Raw genomic sequence first — 16,998 nt, forward strand, 5'->3', positions numbered from 1 at the left:
GTGTCCAGCCCTACCTGTTTTGCCTTATTTCACAAATTGTGTACACTTCCCAATTTGAACCTTGACTTTTATCCTTTACTGTCCTGGTCTGCCTGACAGCAGCAGCTTTCCTGCCCCTACCCCTTTTCTTTGTCTCAGACACTTGCCTTTCCCATGGTCTCTTTAGATCTCCTTCATCTTGTCTTGCCCTGTCCCTGATGCTTCTCAAGGGTACCTCATTTTTCTCCTCTTCCTCCCTCCATGACATCCCCCCTTCACTGGGGGTGGAACCCAGGGTCTGTCCTGCAGGACAAGCATTCACCCCCAGCTCCACCCCCAGCCTTGCTGCATTGTTAGTGTTACTGTCAGTATGTGCTGTTCTTCTTAAAGGTCCTGAGTGTCACTCTTCAGCTATTTTGCATGTTCCTCCAGGACAGAAGCCTTTTGTTTTCTCCCTTGGTCCTTAGAGTGATGTGTGTGTTCAGTGGGTTTCTCTTTGTTCTCCTGAACTTTGAATATGAGGAATGTGTAAGTGACTTTGGTAGAAACATCTACAATGCAACTTCAGTCCTGTTTTCAAGCAAGGGATTTGTGTCTCTCCGTGGAAGAGAAATAACTTCCTATGATCCTTCAATTACCCAGTGCCTCTCCAAAGAGCAAGGACCTGTTGTGGTGAAGTTGGCTATCTTTTTTAATAGCTCCATAAATCATGCAAAATTTTGTTGGCACACAGTGTAATAACAGTTTAAGTGGTTTACTTTTCCAGGTTGATTAACCAAACACCTATTTGCTTGTGTGCAACTGTTGATTAAATCGTCCACTAACCAAAATTTACTTTTGCTTTCCTTATCCTATTTCATTTGTATGTGTCTCTGGCTCTTTAGGCTCTTTCAAGTGTGTCACTTCCCTTCCCATTAAGACTTGAGAATGAAAGAAGAAAGGGATTTTCTGGAGACCAGGTGCAATTCTAGGCACAGCACCAGCTAGTTCTATGCTCTGGTAACTGGGCCGGGGACTAGCCATGCTGTGAGGAGCTGCAAGGAGCTGGCCTGGTGATGGCTCTGTCCTCCCTGTCCCCTTCCTAGTACTCTCCCCCCTCCACCTCCAAAAACCAGGGAATTTACTTACTTAGAGGTAAGTAAATAACTATTTGGATATGTGTCTCTTTTAGATCAAATGGGCATTTCAGCATGATTTCATCTATAAAACAGCCCCGCAGACAGGAGATAGATGGCAGCCTCTGTGGCCTTGTTCACCTTACTGTGGCCTTAGCAGCATCCACTTCAGTTCATCTGCTGGGGGGAGTGGGTTGCTGAGACCTGAGAGCTGCCAGGCCTCTAGCTCTGCTGCAAGGTAGTCACTGAATTCAGTTCCTCATTTTTCCTACAAGGAAACATAGTAAACTATTAATCACTGAGGCCCCCTGACTGCAGTTTTCATGTTGTGAGTGATTAGAATATAGTCTGTTTTTTTTATTTTATTGTTGTTTGTTTTGATTACTTTTTACATGCATTGTGCTGGGAACAATGTAGATTATCTTCTTAACAGCTCTTGGCCCTACCCTTTAAAGATTTTGTACTGCAAAGACATAGGCATATATAAAAATTGGAAATGAAAAACAGAAAATTGTACTAGAAGTTCAAGTAACCACCAAAGCTGGAAACAATCTCACACATAAATACAGTAAATTTGTAATAGTATCCATCTATAATACTACTTCTAGACACATCCTATCCAGTCTAGTCTGGGTAAAAGTTCTGTCTTCCCATACTCCCATTCCTCTTCCATTTCCTTTGAAAGTATCTGAAACACTTGAAATAAGTTTGACCAGTTGTTTTGTTCTAATTCTAGATGTCATTCAAATTTTAATGTTGATTTATATTTCATCTTTTCTTCTTGTTCTTTTTGCCCTCTAAGATGCTGCCATTCTGCAAAGAGAGTCTTTTGATCAAGTGACCAACAGAATTGATACCACAAAAATCACAAACATAAAGGTAAATAGTAGGAGGTTTACCCTGAAGTAAAAATAAGTGCATCAGCAACTCTGCTTGTGACATGCTACTTTCTTATCAAAAGTAACACTTTGATCTCATGGTACTAAAATTTGAAGACAAAGCAATTAGTAAATTACCATATTAGTGAATAAATTAATATTGTTTTAACTGTGTATCTTCTGCCAAGCTGGGAGAGCCACAGTGAGCAGCATAGACATGTGATTCTTATTCTAGTGCAACTCAAAATCCACCAGTCAAAAACAATCTTTAACACAGAAGTACACAGATAACTAATTGCAAGTCTAATAAATGCTATAAAGGAAATATATAGGGTGTAATGAGGGAATTCTAAGAGATCAGGAAGGCTTCCCTAGGGAAATGACTTAAGCTAAGACAGTCAATTATCTATACTAATGATGGAGGACAAAGGTATGGATCATTTAAAAATGGTATCCAGTCTCAAAATCATTTCCCATGTTTAGACTGCAGTCTTAGTCCATTAATACCTTCAGTGTCAACAAGTTCTCTTCATCATGTACCTTTTCTTTTTTGTTCTACCCAGACATAATATAATGATAAAATAAGAAATCTTTGATATGTTTTGGTATTCTATGAAATGTTGATTCTAGTATTCTCTGATGAGAGTGTTGTTTAATATTATAAGTCCTGGGTTAAGATAAAGGGAAAGCCAGGAAGATTTTTCCTAAATTGCTGTGGTGTCATCAAGATGCATCTTGCATTTGATAATTTCAGAGATATGAGGCTTAAAAGAAATGAACTTGGAGTAGAACCATAGTGCAGACACTTTTTGATGTAATGCTTTCCATCTTATTTTTTCATCCTTAGCATTTTTATACCATTAAAATCATATATTTAATATTTTAATGCATTATAATCTGGGCTCTAGTGATTTTCTGCCTCTGCAATATTTTGTAAACCTAAGTGACCTAAGCAGTTAGAAAGTAGCCTTATAGAGGGCAGACTTCTCTCTTTTAATATTTAAATTTATATTCATGACTCTATCTAGATCTTCCTGGGAAAAAAATGAAGTGTACTGTGTGAACGTTTTAAAAAGATTTAAACAAATATGACTTTGAATTAGAACTACTACATCTCCTTCTTTATGTTTCTAAGATTTGTTGCCATCAATTGACCATCACCATACGGGAGGGCTTGTGTTTTTTTGTGTCCAGCTCTTTTTGTTGTTACTGTTTTATTATTTTAGGAGAGTGTTTAGACTTGAATGGGCATAAAACTCTCCCTCAAGTGGTCTGGTCAAAAAGGAGTGTGACCAATACCAAATAGATGTGGTTTCCTTCATAACCAAACCATACAACATATGGCTTTCCTGAGAATTTATAGAGCACGTATTTTTATATCAACTTAACCTATTTAGATTTCTCATATTAAGAAATATAAATCTACTTTGTACTAGCAGAGCTTTATTGGTCACACATAAGCAATTTTAGTTCTGTTTAGTGAGTGAATTCAAGGATTTTATGACTCCATTTGAGATTTATTTATTTCATATCAAGATAGTAGCTATTATACTATGTCTAAATAAAACTTTTCCTTTTTCTCTCACTATGTCTTACTAAAGATTCATCCAACTCCCCTGGTTCATAAGAGAAAAAAATCTGCTTTGATCTGTCCATTTATGAATTCCATTTTCCTTTGAAAGCCAGGACTAAGAGCTGGTGGGCACAAAGCAGAGTTCTAGTGAAGACTCAGACTTCAGGCATCTACATGTTTGAAAGCACCAGGATAAGAAGTGACAAAGGGAGGAACAAGTGAATTTATGCCCTGTTCTACCAGAGAACATCCACTTAATACTGTTTTATATTTTGAGTTACAACATAAGATGATGTTTACAAAAGGAAATAAAAAGTTTCCATTTAACTTTCAAAAATAAAAGAAAAAGGTTTAAAAGCCATTGCAAGAGAGAGGTCATATAGATAAGGCTAGGTCTTTCTTTTCAGTTGCTGAACCCAATCATTTCAGCCCACACAGGGAAAAAAAACAAAAAACAAGAGAAATTACTTATGTTTAGTAAGAGTCAAGGATCCCAATCTCTCAAAATCTCTCTCTCTCTCTCTCTCTCTCTCTCTCTCTCTCTCTCTGTGTCACACACACACACACACACACACACACACACACACACAGACACCGCAACCACCATAAAATAAGCAAAAACTGGCCATTCCTCTCAGGGAAATCTAAAGCTTACAGCAACTATGGTGAGTGTGTTGCTCATGTCCAAAGTCAATGGGTAAAAGTTTGTGCATGATCCAAGCTTTCTCATCATTAAACTGTACCCAAAAGTTCATAATCATATTCATCTCTCCTTTTAGAACCATTTCCAAAATGTATTCAAGGTGTTCCCATGTAACTCAGTGACAGGGGACTCTTCACTTTTGGGCAGCCATGGATCTCTATATGCTATGGATATATTCCTATGTATAATTTTAGGAGGTACTCACCAGACCTTCCTCTAAGCAAATCTATAAACCAAACAGATAACTTTTGAACACACTACAGCATCCACCACAGGTGTTTGAACAAGACATGATTAGAGAAAGGATACCACGAGGTATGGTGGAAAGAGCAGAAACTCTAATGACAGGCAGATGCAAATTGAAGAAGTGGCTCAGGAACAACACAACAAAAACAAAATATAATGGCATATGCCCTTGGATCCTTTCTCTTCATCAGTAAGAGAAAACTCATGATAGCCGTGTTGCAGTGTTCTTGTATTAGAAACAATTCAGAGACAACCACCTAAGATTCAATACATCAGAGATATCAGCCATTTAGCCCATAGTGTGGTGTGGTTCATGGGCCTCATGATGACTTGTTTGACTAGTGGCATAGCCATGGAGGACTGCCATACATGTGTACCCTAAGGAACTGTAATTCTTGTGGCAATTGAACTTACCATCCTGCAGAACAGCACTGCCTTTGTGGACCTAGCCTAGGGTCTTGCACACGTTTGAGCTTAAATCCTGGATGGAGGGAACTGAGCTCATTCACAAGTATTGATTCAATGTTTTTCTTCAAAGAAACCTCCAGTCCTCATTGTATTGGTTAGACTTGTGGCACCATCAAACAGGAGAAGGACATGCCCTCCTACTGGCAAATGAGACACAACACACTGACTTTTCCAGAAGTCTTTAAAAATGTAACATCCAAGTGGGCCCTCTGTGTCAACATGACTGCCGTGAGGTTAGCTCCATTTTGTAAACATACTCTTGGGTACATAAAGCTCCCACCTTCAGTGAGTGGATGATACAGATATGAAGCAAAAGTATGGCATTGAAACAGTTCATTCCAGGGCCAGTGTGGGAAGGGAATGGTAGTGGACATTCCTTTCCGGATAGATATCCAAAGGGTAGGAGACAGTGTGTTCCAGCATCAGAGGCATTTTGTGGAGGGTTGGGGCAATGGGTATCTTCTGAAAGATGTGAATCAGGAATGGGGATCTGGTCTGGCACTTTGGCATCCGATTAAACACAGGCTACCCTGAGACCACCAGAGCAGCTTGCATAGCAACAGGGGTCTCTGCCCTGGGGATGCTGCCTCTGAGGCCATAACCCATGGCTTCAGGGGTCTGTGACTTCCAAAGACAGAATGGAATATGATCTTTCATCTCACTGTTGGTAACAGCTGTGGGAGGGCCTCTTTTGATAGTGCATTGATACCATGGCGTCTCTGCAATGATCCAGTACAAGAGTGGACTGTAAATGAAGGTGGAAGCGTTCATCACTTCCACCCACTGCTGGGCACGCTTCTCCCTCCGCAGCTTCTTCCTCCATTGAATTAATATAATGCAGCCGCCCGTTACTACACAACACAGTCCCATGAGTCCAAAGTATAGCGAGACCCAGGCTGAGGCAGTAAAGGAAAGAAGAGGCAACTGACATCTCTGGCTGGGACCTGAACTGTTTCTCATTCCTCTCCTTGATTTGGCTCATTCATCAATCCATTCTCTCCCTCCCTCCTTACATACCTACCTCATCATTTTATTATTCATTTAAAGCTAGGTCTGCAGGTAGCGTAAGAGTTCATGTTAGCCTCTCAGAGATAAGGGATACAAGGACTAGAGGAAACATGACTTGCTGAGACCCAGTCAGGTCTTCTGGCTCCCAGTCCAGGACCCACCCAATCCCTCAGACTGATAAACTGAACTTATTGTCAAGGCCCTCAAGGAACCACTTGACAAGGGCACCAGTGTATCTTTTCTGGTTTGGCACAACATGGTTTCTGCCTTCTAAAACTCCTTAGTTTCCACAGGAGTCTGTCTCTTAACTATTTAGCACTCCATGCAGGCAACCACCAACCCATCCATACAAAGCATCTTTCTTGAAAGTTTGTCCCCACAAAGGAGTGAAGGGATACTTACTGCCAGCAAGGTCCAGGTTTGCCATTTGAGGATCCATACCGTTGAGACGTGTTACCAGGCCCATGGCTCGGCAAAGAATCAACTGCCCAAGAATCTGTCCACCAATGGGAGTCTTGGGAAGGCCCAAGCCCCATTGTTGCCTAAAGATGATGTCACCGGGTTCTGAGAACTGGGCATTCCAGGGCTAGGGCTTGTGGAGTGGCTCTGAGTTGACGGCAGGAAGGGACTCCATCTTGTGGCATCTCATGAGCATAGTTCTCTTCCATCAAATAGTGGTCGTCCCCAGAATTGTCTGTTCCCAAGTTTGTACAGTGAAGTCACAAAACATCCCCCAGATTCGGAGCCTCACACACTCATGGGCTTATATTTATGTTGCTGTGTTAGGAAGCCATTTCTGGTTATGTTTTCCAGTGGGAAGATCAGCAGTGAGCACAGTGAATATTGGGAAGGCGTGCCTTCAAGAAGTTGGTGAGCAAGGTGTCAGGGAAAAAAACCAAACTGTCCAGGAGAATCAAGCGGTCAAAACCACCTTCTTTGGCTCATACATTCTCTCTTTTGCCTCCTCAACAAGGGCTGGCAAAGTGTTTTCTCTGGATCACAAGGACCCATGGGAGCTCACCCCTATGAGGTCCTGTATCTCTTTCTAGCCTCAAATCCTCCCCGTCCTTCATATACCTTTTCCTTCTTGGTATGCTAGATTACCCAAAGTACTTGTTTAGTCACCTCTGAGGCTTGGCTCAAGCTGTTCCTTCACTGAGTAGTGCCTCTCCCACATTTCCACCACTGTACACCTCATAGTCCCAGGTGGTCAGGTATCCCTACTCTGTGAAAATAGTCCCTTCAGCTGAGTTCCATGAACCACATTATCTTTAGTTGGAAGAGACTTGTACAGTTGTCTAATCCAACTCCTCTTGTATGCTTGAGTACTGATGGCACAACATCCCTACTCTGTAACCCGTCCCCCTTCGTTCCATTGACTCAGGGACTTGCTTACTACAACCTGAGGCAACTTTCTTCATTTATGACCAGCTCATACTGAAAGCCATTTTCTAATCAAGGCTAGCTCAGCCTCCCACTAGGTTGTACCAGTGGTCCTAACTTGGCCCCTTGTCACTGTGCAGTTACTCTCATCTTTATCAGCAGCCAGAATGATCCTTTTATGAGTAGATGGTGTTACTTTGCTCAAACACACCGTGACTTCCCCTCTCACACAGAGTGCTTCCTGTAGGCTACTGGCGGGTCCTGAAACTGCCTTAGTCTCTCACCCTGTGGTCCATGTGTGCTCTCCTTTACAGTGACTCGTGAATTTCTATTATTCTGTATAGGACCTGTGAAGAAGGCAAGGGAAGAAATAGGTGGCTGCTGTTGCAGTGGTTGCCACTGATCGAGAGGTTTGCCAGTGGACCACAGATTCCTGCAGGCTGTCTGGGCCCGAGCCAGGGTGTGACCTCACAGAAGATGAGGAATGGGAGCTGTGCCTATTCCCTGTTGCTCCCTTCTGGTCAGCATACCCACATTGAGCTCATCAAAGCCTAGGAGCTGTGGTTTTGTATTCACAGTCATCAGAAAAAGAATGACATGAAATATAACACCCAACTTTTCAGATCTGAGAATGTTTGATATGCCAGATGTCTTGAGGAATCAGACTTGTGCTCACAAGTTGCCCAGAAAAATAAACACATAAAGTATTTTTTCCAGAAGGATGTGCTATTAAATAAGGTCTGCAGAGCAATCACTCCTGGGTGGGCAGTCCACATGCTTTCATCCCTAATGCAGCTCTTACCCTTGACCTGATGAAACAAACTTAGGGGTACAATTTATGCATTTGGCTATAATTGAGGTATAATTGAGAGTCTTCATTTCTGTCTAAAATTTACTTAAAAGTAGAATTTAGTCTTTCTGATAACCATTAACATATGATGGTAGGATCATTGGTTAGAAGAGCACTTGACTTTGGTTTGGTATGGCCATAATTAGTTAATATTGGCAGATGTGTTACCTCCGTTATTGACATAACAAAGGCACTAGACTGTGTTGACTTTGAACCCTTCTCCAGTAAGTATTATTCACTTTGGAAAATCAATATAACCTCCCTTGATTTCTTTTGATTTGGAGAAAGAAATACAGTGGGAGGCTTTATCCTAACATTTGGTGCTACATAGTCTTATGGAACCAGACTTTCAGCAACAGCTTACTTGGTACCATGTAGACCCAGATCAGGATTATTGCACAAGTCCCAGGATGTTTAAAGGTCTTTCATGTCCATCATTTATGCTGTTGTAACATGACTGCTTCAACTCTTTCCATTTGAATGATGTATAATGCTAACTTGTACTCTAGGCGGTAGACCCCTTATGCAAAATGTTTGGGACTAGAAGTGTTTGAGATTTCCAAATGGTTGCATATATACAATGAGATAGCTTGCTTGTGGGTAGTCAATTCACAACATGAAACATTTATATTTCATATACACGTAGTTTGATATTTAGGATGGGGTGCATTCTTTTTCTTCCTTTATTGTTGTGTTTTCTGCAGTTGCCAGTCTTGAACTGAGGACCTTGCACATGCTAGGCAAGCACTGTGCCACTGAGTTACATCCCCAGCCTCTGATGAAATCTTATGCAGTGTTTGTAAACACCTTCTTTTTTCTGGTACTGGGGATAGAACCCAAGGGCACATAACTACTGGGTCACATCCCCAGCTCTTTAACTTTTTATATTATATTTTGAGACAGTGTATTGCTAGTTGCTTAGGGCCTCACTCAATTGGCTGGCCTTAAACTCCCAATTCACCTGCCTTGGTCTCCTGAACTGCTGCACCTTCTTTTGCTTGCACACCTTCTTTTGACTGTGACCCATCACATGAGGGCGCATGTGGAATTTTCCCCTTATGTGATATTGGCACTGAAGGAATGGCAGATTTATGAGTACTTCAGGTTTTTTCATTATGAATGGTTAAACTGCATATCATACTCTGGTGAGGAACATCTATTGGAAACTAAAAGTAATATACTCTTGACTCACCTTCACTTCTCTATAGACATCTCAATGCAAACCTTTAACTTCACAGTTAGTATGCTACATTACTTTCAACTATTTCTCTTATATTAATACAAGAATGAATGCCCTAAAAGACCTTTGATTCTAGTATAATTGGGTGTTAGATTTGATTGTACTAAAGCATACATGGTTTTACAGATCAAATACAGATTTTCACATCAGAACCATCAGCGATCTCAAAAGTTTCAGTTCCTTGGAGATCGAATTGCAAAAGGTTCCCAACTATGGACTATCACCCTACCAAGAATTTCCAGCATTGAAGGTAAAATGTACACGTTGGGATGATTGTGGGACTGTTTTAAATAATAACTGTTCTAAATTGTTTTACTTACCCAAAAATTCATCTAACATTTTTGAGTACTTCATATGGAAACTTGTTAGGTATCATGGCATAATCCTGTTGACTATCCTGTGAACATAAATATTTTTGTGCAATTCCCATTTTACTGATGTGGAAAATTGCTAAGTCTGACCATCAAATATTTGGTTAAGGCAAAATTCAAGCTGACACATTATGACATCAAAGCTTGCCTTCTTAATCAGTATACCATCTGGTTTCTCCATGGATGTTTCTTGTGAGATTCATTCATTCACTAAGTGCCTCATTAGACCACGTAGTAAGCAGTGCGGATACCATGTAAGATGCAGCCTCACTTTCTTTCCTCAGAGATATTATAGTATAATGGAGAGGGCAGAAAAGCAAGCATGATATTGTGAAAATAGTAAAATAAATTTTAAAAAACCCTTCCCCCACTCCCCTGGTTCATAAGAGAAAAAAATATATGCATTGATTTGTCCATTTATGGATTCCACACACACACACACAAAGACACAGGCACATGCATGCAGAGATACCATCACCACCACAAAATAATCAAAAACTTGCCTTTCCTTCAGGGAAATTACATTTAACATTTAGAGCAACTATGGTGAGTGGGTTTCTCATTTCCAAGGAAATGGGTTAAAGATTTTTGCTTGATCCAGGCATTCTCTTCTTTAAACTGTAGCCAAATACTTCATAATCTTATTTTCTCTATTTTAAAAACCATTTCCACAAAGTATTCAAGATGTTCCCATGTATCTGAGTTGCACAGGACTCTTCACTTTTGGGCAGCCATGAATCTCTATTTGCTACGAATGTATTCCTGTGTATAATTCTAGGAGGTACTCACCAGCCCTTACTCTAAGCAAATCTATAGACTGAACAGATGATTCTACAAACACTAAAGCATCCACCACATATGTTTGAAGAAGACAGGCTTAGGGAAAGGATACCCTGGGGTATGGTGGAAAGATCAGGAACTCTGTCAGGCAGATGCAAATTGGAGAAGTGGCTGAGGAGCAACACAAAAATAACAAAATATAAGATAACCCCATATGCCCTTGGATCCTTTCTCTTCATCAGTAAGAGAACACTCATGATAGCCATGTTGCAGTGTTCTTGATTAAGAAACAATTCAGACACCACCACCTAAGATTCAATACATCATAGATATCAGCCATTCAGCCCAGAGTGTGTTGTGGTTCATGGGCCACATGATGACTTGTTTGACTGGTGGCACAGCCATTGTGGATTGCCATTCCTGTGTGCCCTCAGAAACTGTCATTCTTGTGGCAATTGAACTTACCATCCTGCAGAACAGCACTGCCTTTGTGGACGTAGCCCAGGGTCTTGCACAAGTTTGAGCTTAAATCCTGGATGGAGGGAACTGAGCTCATCCACAAGTATTGATTCAATGTGTCCCTTCAATACCAACCTCCAGTTCTCATTGTATTGTTTAGACTTGTGGCACCATCAAACAGGAGAAGAACATTGCCCTCCTACCAGCAAATGAGACACAACAGATTGACTTCCAAAAATCTTTAATAACATAACATCCAAGTGAGCACTCTGTGTCAGCATGACTGCCGTGAGGTTAGCTCCATTTTCTAATCATTCCCTTGGTCCATAAAGCTCCCACCTTTAGTGAGTGAAGGCTATAGAAATGAAGCCAAAGCTCGGCATTGAAACAGTTCATTTCAGGGCCAGTGTGGGAAGGGAATGGTAGTGTATGTTCCTTTCAGGATAGATGTCCAAAGGGTAGGAGACAGTGTGTTCCAACATTGGAGGCATTTTGTGGAGGGGTGGAGGAAAGGGTATCTCCTGAGAGATGAGGATCGGTCATGGGGATGTGGTCTGGTGCTGTGGCATCCGATTAGACACAGTCTTCCCTGAGACCGCCAGAACAGTTTGCCTAACAACAGGGTTCTCTGCACTGCGCATGCTGCCTCTGAGGCCATAACTCATGGCTTCAGGGGTGTTTGACTCCCACAGACAATCTGCAATATGATTTTTCATCTCACTGATTGTAACAACTGTGGGAGGGCCTCTTTGATTAGGTGCATTGATACCATGGCGTTTCTGCGTATTGATCCAGTGCAAGAGTGGACTGTAATGAAGGTGGAAGTGTTCATCACTTCCATCCTCTGCTGGGCACGCCTCTCTCACCGCAGTTTCTTCCTCCAGTGAATAAATATAACGCAGCCAACGGATACTACTCATAGTCCCATGAGTCCAAAGTATAGCGAGACCCAGGCTGAGGCAGTAAAAGAAAGAAAAGAGGCAGCTGATGGACAGCTCTGGCTCGGACATGAACTGTTTCTCATTCCTCTCCTTGATTTGGCTCATGCATCAATTCATTCCCTCCTTCCCTCCTTACATACCTACCTCATCATTTTATTATTCATTTAAAGCTAGGTCTGCAGGGAGCCTAAGAGTACATTGTTAACCTTTCAGAGATAAGACATATTAGGTCTACAGGAAATATGACCTGCTGAGACTCAGTCAGGCCTTCTGGCTCCCAGTCCAGGACCCACCAAATCCCTCAGACTGATAAACTGAACTTAAGGGCGAGGCCCTCAAGGAACCACTTGACAAGGGCACCAGTGTATCTTTTCTGGTTTGGCACAACATGGTTTCTGCCTTCTCAAACTCCTTAGTTTCCTAGAAATGTCTGTCTCTTAACTATTTGGCACTCCATGCAGGCAGCCACCACCCCATCAATACAAAGTCTCTTTTCTGAAAGTTTGTCCCCACACTCAAAGGACTGAAGGGATACTTACTGCCAGCAAGGTCCAGGTTTGCCATTTGAGGATCCATACCATTGAGACATGTTACCAGGCCCATGGCTCAGCAAAGAATCAACTGCCCCAAGAATCTGTCCACCAATGGGAATCTTGGGAAGACCCAAGCCCCATTGTTGCCTAAAGATGATGTCACCGGGTTCTGAGCACTGGGCGTTCCAGGGCTGGGGCTTGTGGAGTGGCTCTGAGTTGACGGCAGGAAGGGACTCCATCTTGTGGCATCTCATGAGCATAGTTGTCATCCATCAAATACTGGTCCTCCCCAGAATTGTCTGTTCCCAACTTCTTATGGTGAAGTCACAAAATATCCCCCAGATTTGGAGCCTCACACAGTCCATAGGCTTATATTTAGGTTGTTGCTTGTTAGGAAGCCATTACTGGATATATTTTCCAGTGAGAAGTTGGGCAGTGAGTACAGCGAGTATTGGGCAGGCATGGCCTCAAGAAGTTGTTGACCAAGGTGTGAGGGAAAAAAAGAAAAAGCTGTTTGGGGAACCAAGTGGTCGAACCACCTTCTTTGGCTCCTACAGTCTCTCTTTTGCTTCCTCAACAAGGTCTGGCAATGTGTTCTCTCAGTATCACCAGGCCCCGTGGGAGCTGTCCCCTTTGAGGTCTTGCATCTCTTCCTAGCTTTGTTTCCTCCCTGTCCTTCATATACCTTTTCCCTCTTGGTGTGCTAGATTCCCTAGTAACCCTATGTATTCACCTATGGAGCTCGACTCAAGCTGTTTATTCACTCAGTAGTACCTCTCCAAAATTTCCACCACTGAACACCTCCTTATTGTCCCAGGTGTTCAGCTATCCCTACTCTGTGAAAATAGTCCCTTCAGCTGATTTCCCTCAACCTCATTATCTCCAGTTGGAAGAGACTTGAAGAGTTGTCTAACCCAACTCCTCTCATATGCTTGAGTACTGATGGAACAACTTCCCTACTCAATAACCCATCCCCCATGGTTTCATTGACTCAGGGACTTGCTTACCACCACCTGAGAAAGCTTGCTTCATTTATGACCAGCTCAGATTGAAAGTCATTTCCTAAGCAATGCTGGCTCAGCCTCCCAGTAGGTTGTGCCAGTGGTCCTGACTTGGCCTCTTGTCACTCTTCAGTTACTCCCATCTTTATCAGTAGCCAGAATGAGCCTTTTATGAATAGACGGTGTTCCTCTGCTCAAACATCCCTTGACTTCCACCTGTCACTCAGAGTGCTTCCTGCAGGCTGCAAAGGGTTCCTGGAAATGCCTTAGTCTCTCACCCTGTGGTCCATGTGTGCTCTCATTTACAGTGATTGATGAATTTCTCTTTTTCTGTTTAGGACCTGTGAAGAAGGCAAGGGAAGAAATAGGTGACTGCTGTTGCAGAGTTTGCCATTGATCCAGAGGTTTGCCAGTGGACCTCATGTTCCTGCAGGCAGTCTGGGCTCGAACCAGGGTGTGACCACACAGAAGATGAGGAAGGGCAGCTCTGCCTCTTCCCTGTTGCTCACTTCTGGTCAGCACACCCACATTCAGCTCATCAAAGTTTAGGAGCTGTGGTTTTGTGTTCACAGTCATCAGAAAAAGCATGACATGAATTACAACACACAACTTTTCAGATCTGAGAATGTTTGACATGCCAGGTATCATGAGGAAACAGACTTGTGTTCAGAAGTAGCCAAGAAATGAAAAAGGAAAGTACTTTTGCAGAAGGGTGTGCTACCAAATCAGGTCTACAGAGCAGTCACACCTGTGTGGGCAGTCCACATTCGTTTATCCCTAATGCATCTCTGACCCTTGACCTGATGAAACAAACTTATGGGTACGATTTATGCATTTGGGTATAATTGAGGAATAATTGAGACTCTTCATTTCTGTCTAAAATTTACTTAAAATAGGATTTCGTCCTTCTGATAACCATTAACATTTAATGGTAGGATCATTGGATTAGAAGAGTACTTGACTTTGGTTTGGCAGGAATATAATTAGTTAATATTGGCTGATGTGTTACCGCAGTTATGGACATAACAAAGGCATGTTGGCTTTGAGTCCTTCTCCAGTAAGTATTATTCACTTTCGAAAATCAATATATCCTCCCTTGATTTCTTTTGATTGGGAGAAAGAAGTACAGTGGGAGGCTTTTTTTTTTTTTATTGTAAACAAATGGGATACATGTTTTTTCTCTGTCTGTACATGGCGTAAAGGCATACCATTTGTGTAATCATAAATTTACATAGGGTAATGTTGTTTGATTCATTCTGCCCTTTTTTCCCTTCCCCCCTCCCCTCCCACCCTTCCCCTCCATCTATACAGTCCTTCCTTCCTCCATTCCTGCCCCCCTCCCTAAACCCAACTCCAACCCCAACACTAACCCTTCCCACCCCCCATTATGTGTCATCATCCACTTATTAGCGATATCATTCTTCCTTTGGTTTTTTGAGATTGGCTTATCTCACTTAGCATGATATTCTCCAGTTTCCTCCATTTGCCTGCAAATGCCACAATTTTATCGTTCTTTATGGCTGAGTAATATTCCATTGTATATATATACCACATTTTCTTTATCCATTCATCAATTGAAGGACATCTAGGTTGGTTCCACAATCTGGCTATTGTGAACTGAGCAGCTATGAACATTGATGTGGCTGTATCTCTGTAATATGCTGATTTTAAGTCCTTTGGGTATAGGCCAAGGAGTGGGATAGCTGGGTCAAATGGTGTTTCCATTCCAAGTTTTCTAAGGAATCTCCACACTGCTTTCCAGAGTGGCTGCACTAATTTGCAGCCCCACCAGCAATGTAAGAGTGTACCTTTCTCCCCACATCCTCGCCAACACCTGTTGTTGCTTGTATTCTTGATAATTGCCATTCTAATTGGGGTGAGATGGAATCTTAGGGTGGTTTTGATTTGCATTTCTCTTATTACTAGAGATGTTGAACATTTTTCCATATGTTTGTTGATTGCTTGTATATCTTCTTCTGTGAAGTGTCTATTCATTTCAGTGGGAGGCTTTATCCTAACATTTGTCACTATATAATCTTATGGACCCAGACTTTTAGCACCGGCTTACTTGGTAGCATGTAGACCCAGACCAGGAATATTGCACAATTCCCAGGATGTTTAAAGGTCTTTCATGTCCAGCTTTTTATGCTGTTTTAACATGACTGCTTCAACTCTTTCCATCTGAATGATGTATAATGCTAACTTGTACTCTAGGCTGTGTACCTATTATTCAAAATGTTTGGGATTAGAAGTGTTTGAGATTTCCAAATATTTGCATATATATAATGAGATAGCTTGCTTAAGTGCAGTCACTTCACAACATGAAACATTTCTATTTCATATACTTGATATACTTTCATATAGCTTGATATTTAGGATGGGGTGCATTATTTTTCTTCCTTTATTTTTGTGTTTTCTGCATTTGCGAGTCTTGAACTGAAGACCTTGCACATGCTAGGCAAGCACTGTGCCACTGAGTTACATCCCCAGCCTCTGATGAAATCTTATGCAGTATTTGAATACACCTTTTTTTTTTTCTAGTACTGGGGATGGAACCCAGCAGCACATAACTACTGGGTCAAATCCCCATCTCCTTTAAGTTTTTTTTATCATAATTTGAGACAGGGTTCTGCTAAGTTGCTTAGGGCCTCACTCAATTGGCTGGCCTTTAACTCCAAATTCTCCTGCCTCAGCCTCCTGAGCTGTTGAGATTAGAGGCATGTGCCACCACACCATACACACCTTCTTTTAACTGTGACACATCACATGAGCACACATGTGAAATTTTCCCCCGATATGATATTGGCACTCAAGAAATGGCAGATTTATGAGTATATCAGGTTTTTTGTTAGGAATAGTCAAACTGCATATCATTCTTTGGAGAGGAACATCTATTGAAAACTTAGTGTAATATACTCTTGATTCACCTTCACTTGTCTATAGACATCTCAATGCAAACCTTTAACTTCACAGTTAGTATGCTACATAATTTTCAACTATTTCTCTTATATTAATACAGGAATGAATGCCTTTGATACTAGAATACTTCGGTGTGAGATTTGATTGTAGTAATGCATACATGGTTTTACAGATCAAATACAGATTTTCACATCAAATCCCTCAGCACTGTCAAAAGTTTCATTTTCTTGGAGACTGAACTCACCAACTGTGGACTATCTCCATACTGAGAATTTCTGGCATTGAAGGTAAAATGTACCCTTTGGGATGATTGTGGGATTGTTTTAAATAACTGTTCTATGTTGTTTTACTTACCAAAAAATTCATCTAACATTTATTGAATACTTCCTGTGGAAACTTGTTAGTTATCATGGCATAATCATGATGACTATCCTGTGAACATAAGTATTCTTGTGCAATTCCCATTTCACTGATGTGGAAAATTCCTAAGTCTGACCATCAAATAATTGGTTAAGGCAGAATACAAGCTGACACACTCTGACTGCAAAGCT

General features: G+C 41.5%; 1 long non-coding RNA gene and 1 pseudogene across 1 annotated transcript in view; one reads left to right on the top strand and one right to left on the bottom strand.

The window, feature by feature from the left end:
* Positions 1 to 16,998, bottom strand: part of LOC124973792 (probable RNA-binding protein 19) — a 956,910-nt pseudogene that overhangs the window by 726,714 nt on the left and 213,198 nt on the right.
* The window catches only part of LOC124973824 (uncharacterized), a 35,685-nt gene that overhangs the window by 6,088 nt on the left and 12,599 nt on the right, over positions 1 to 16,998 (top strand). Inside the window, exons 4-6 of the long non-coding RNA XR_007106714.1 lie at positions 1,897 to 1,973; positions 9,570 to 9,693; positions 16,620 to 16,734. This is a non-coding gene — a long non-coding RNA (uncharacterized LOC124973824). The remainder of the gene's footprint in view (positions 1 to 1,896; positions 1,974 to 9,569; positions 9,694 to 16,619; positions 16,735 to 16,998) is intronic.

The sequence above is a fragment of the Sciurus carolinensis genome, unplaced genomic scaffold (assembly GCF_902686445.1).
Source record: "Sciurus carolinensis unplaced genomic scaffold, mSciCar1.2, whole genome shotgun sequence".
Taxonomy (NCBI): Eukaryota; Metazoa; Chordata; class Mammalia; order Rodentia; family Sciuridae; genus Sciurus; species Sciurus carolinensis.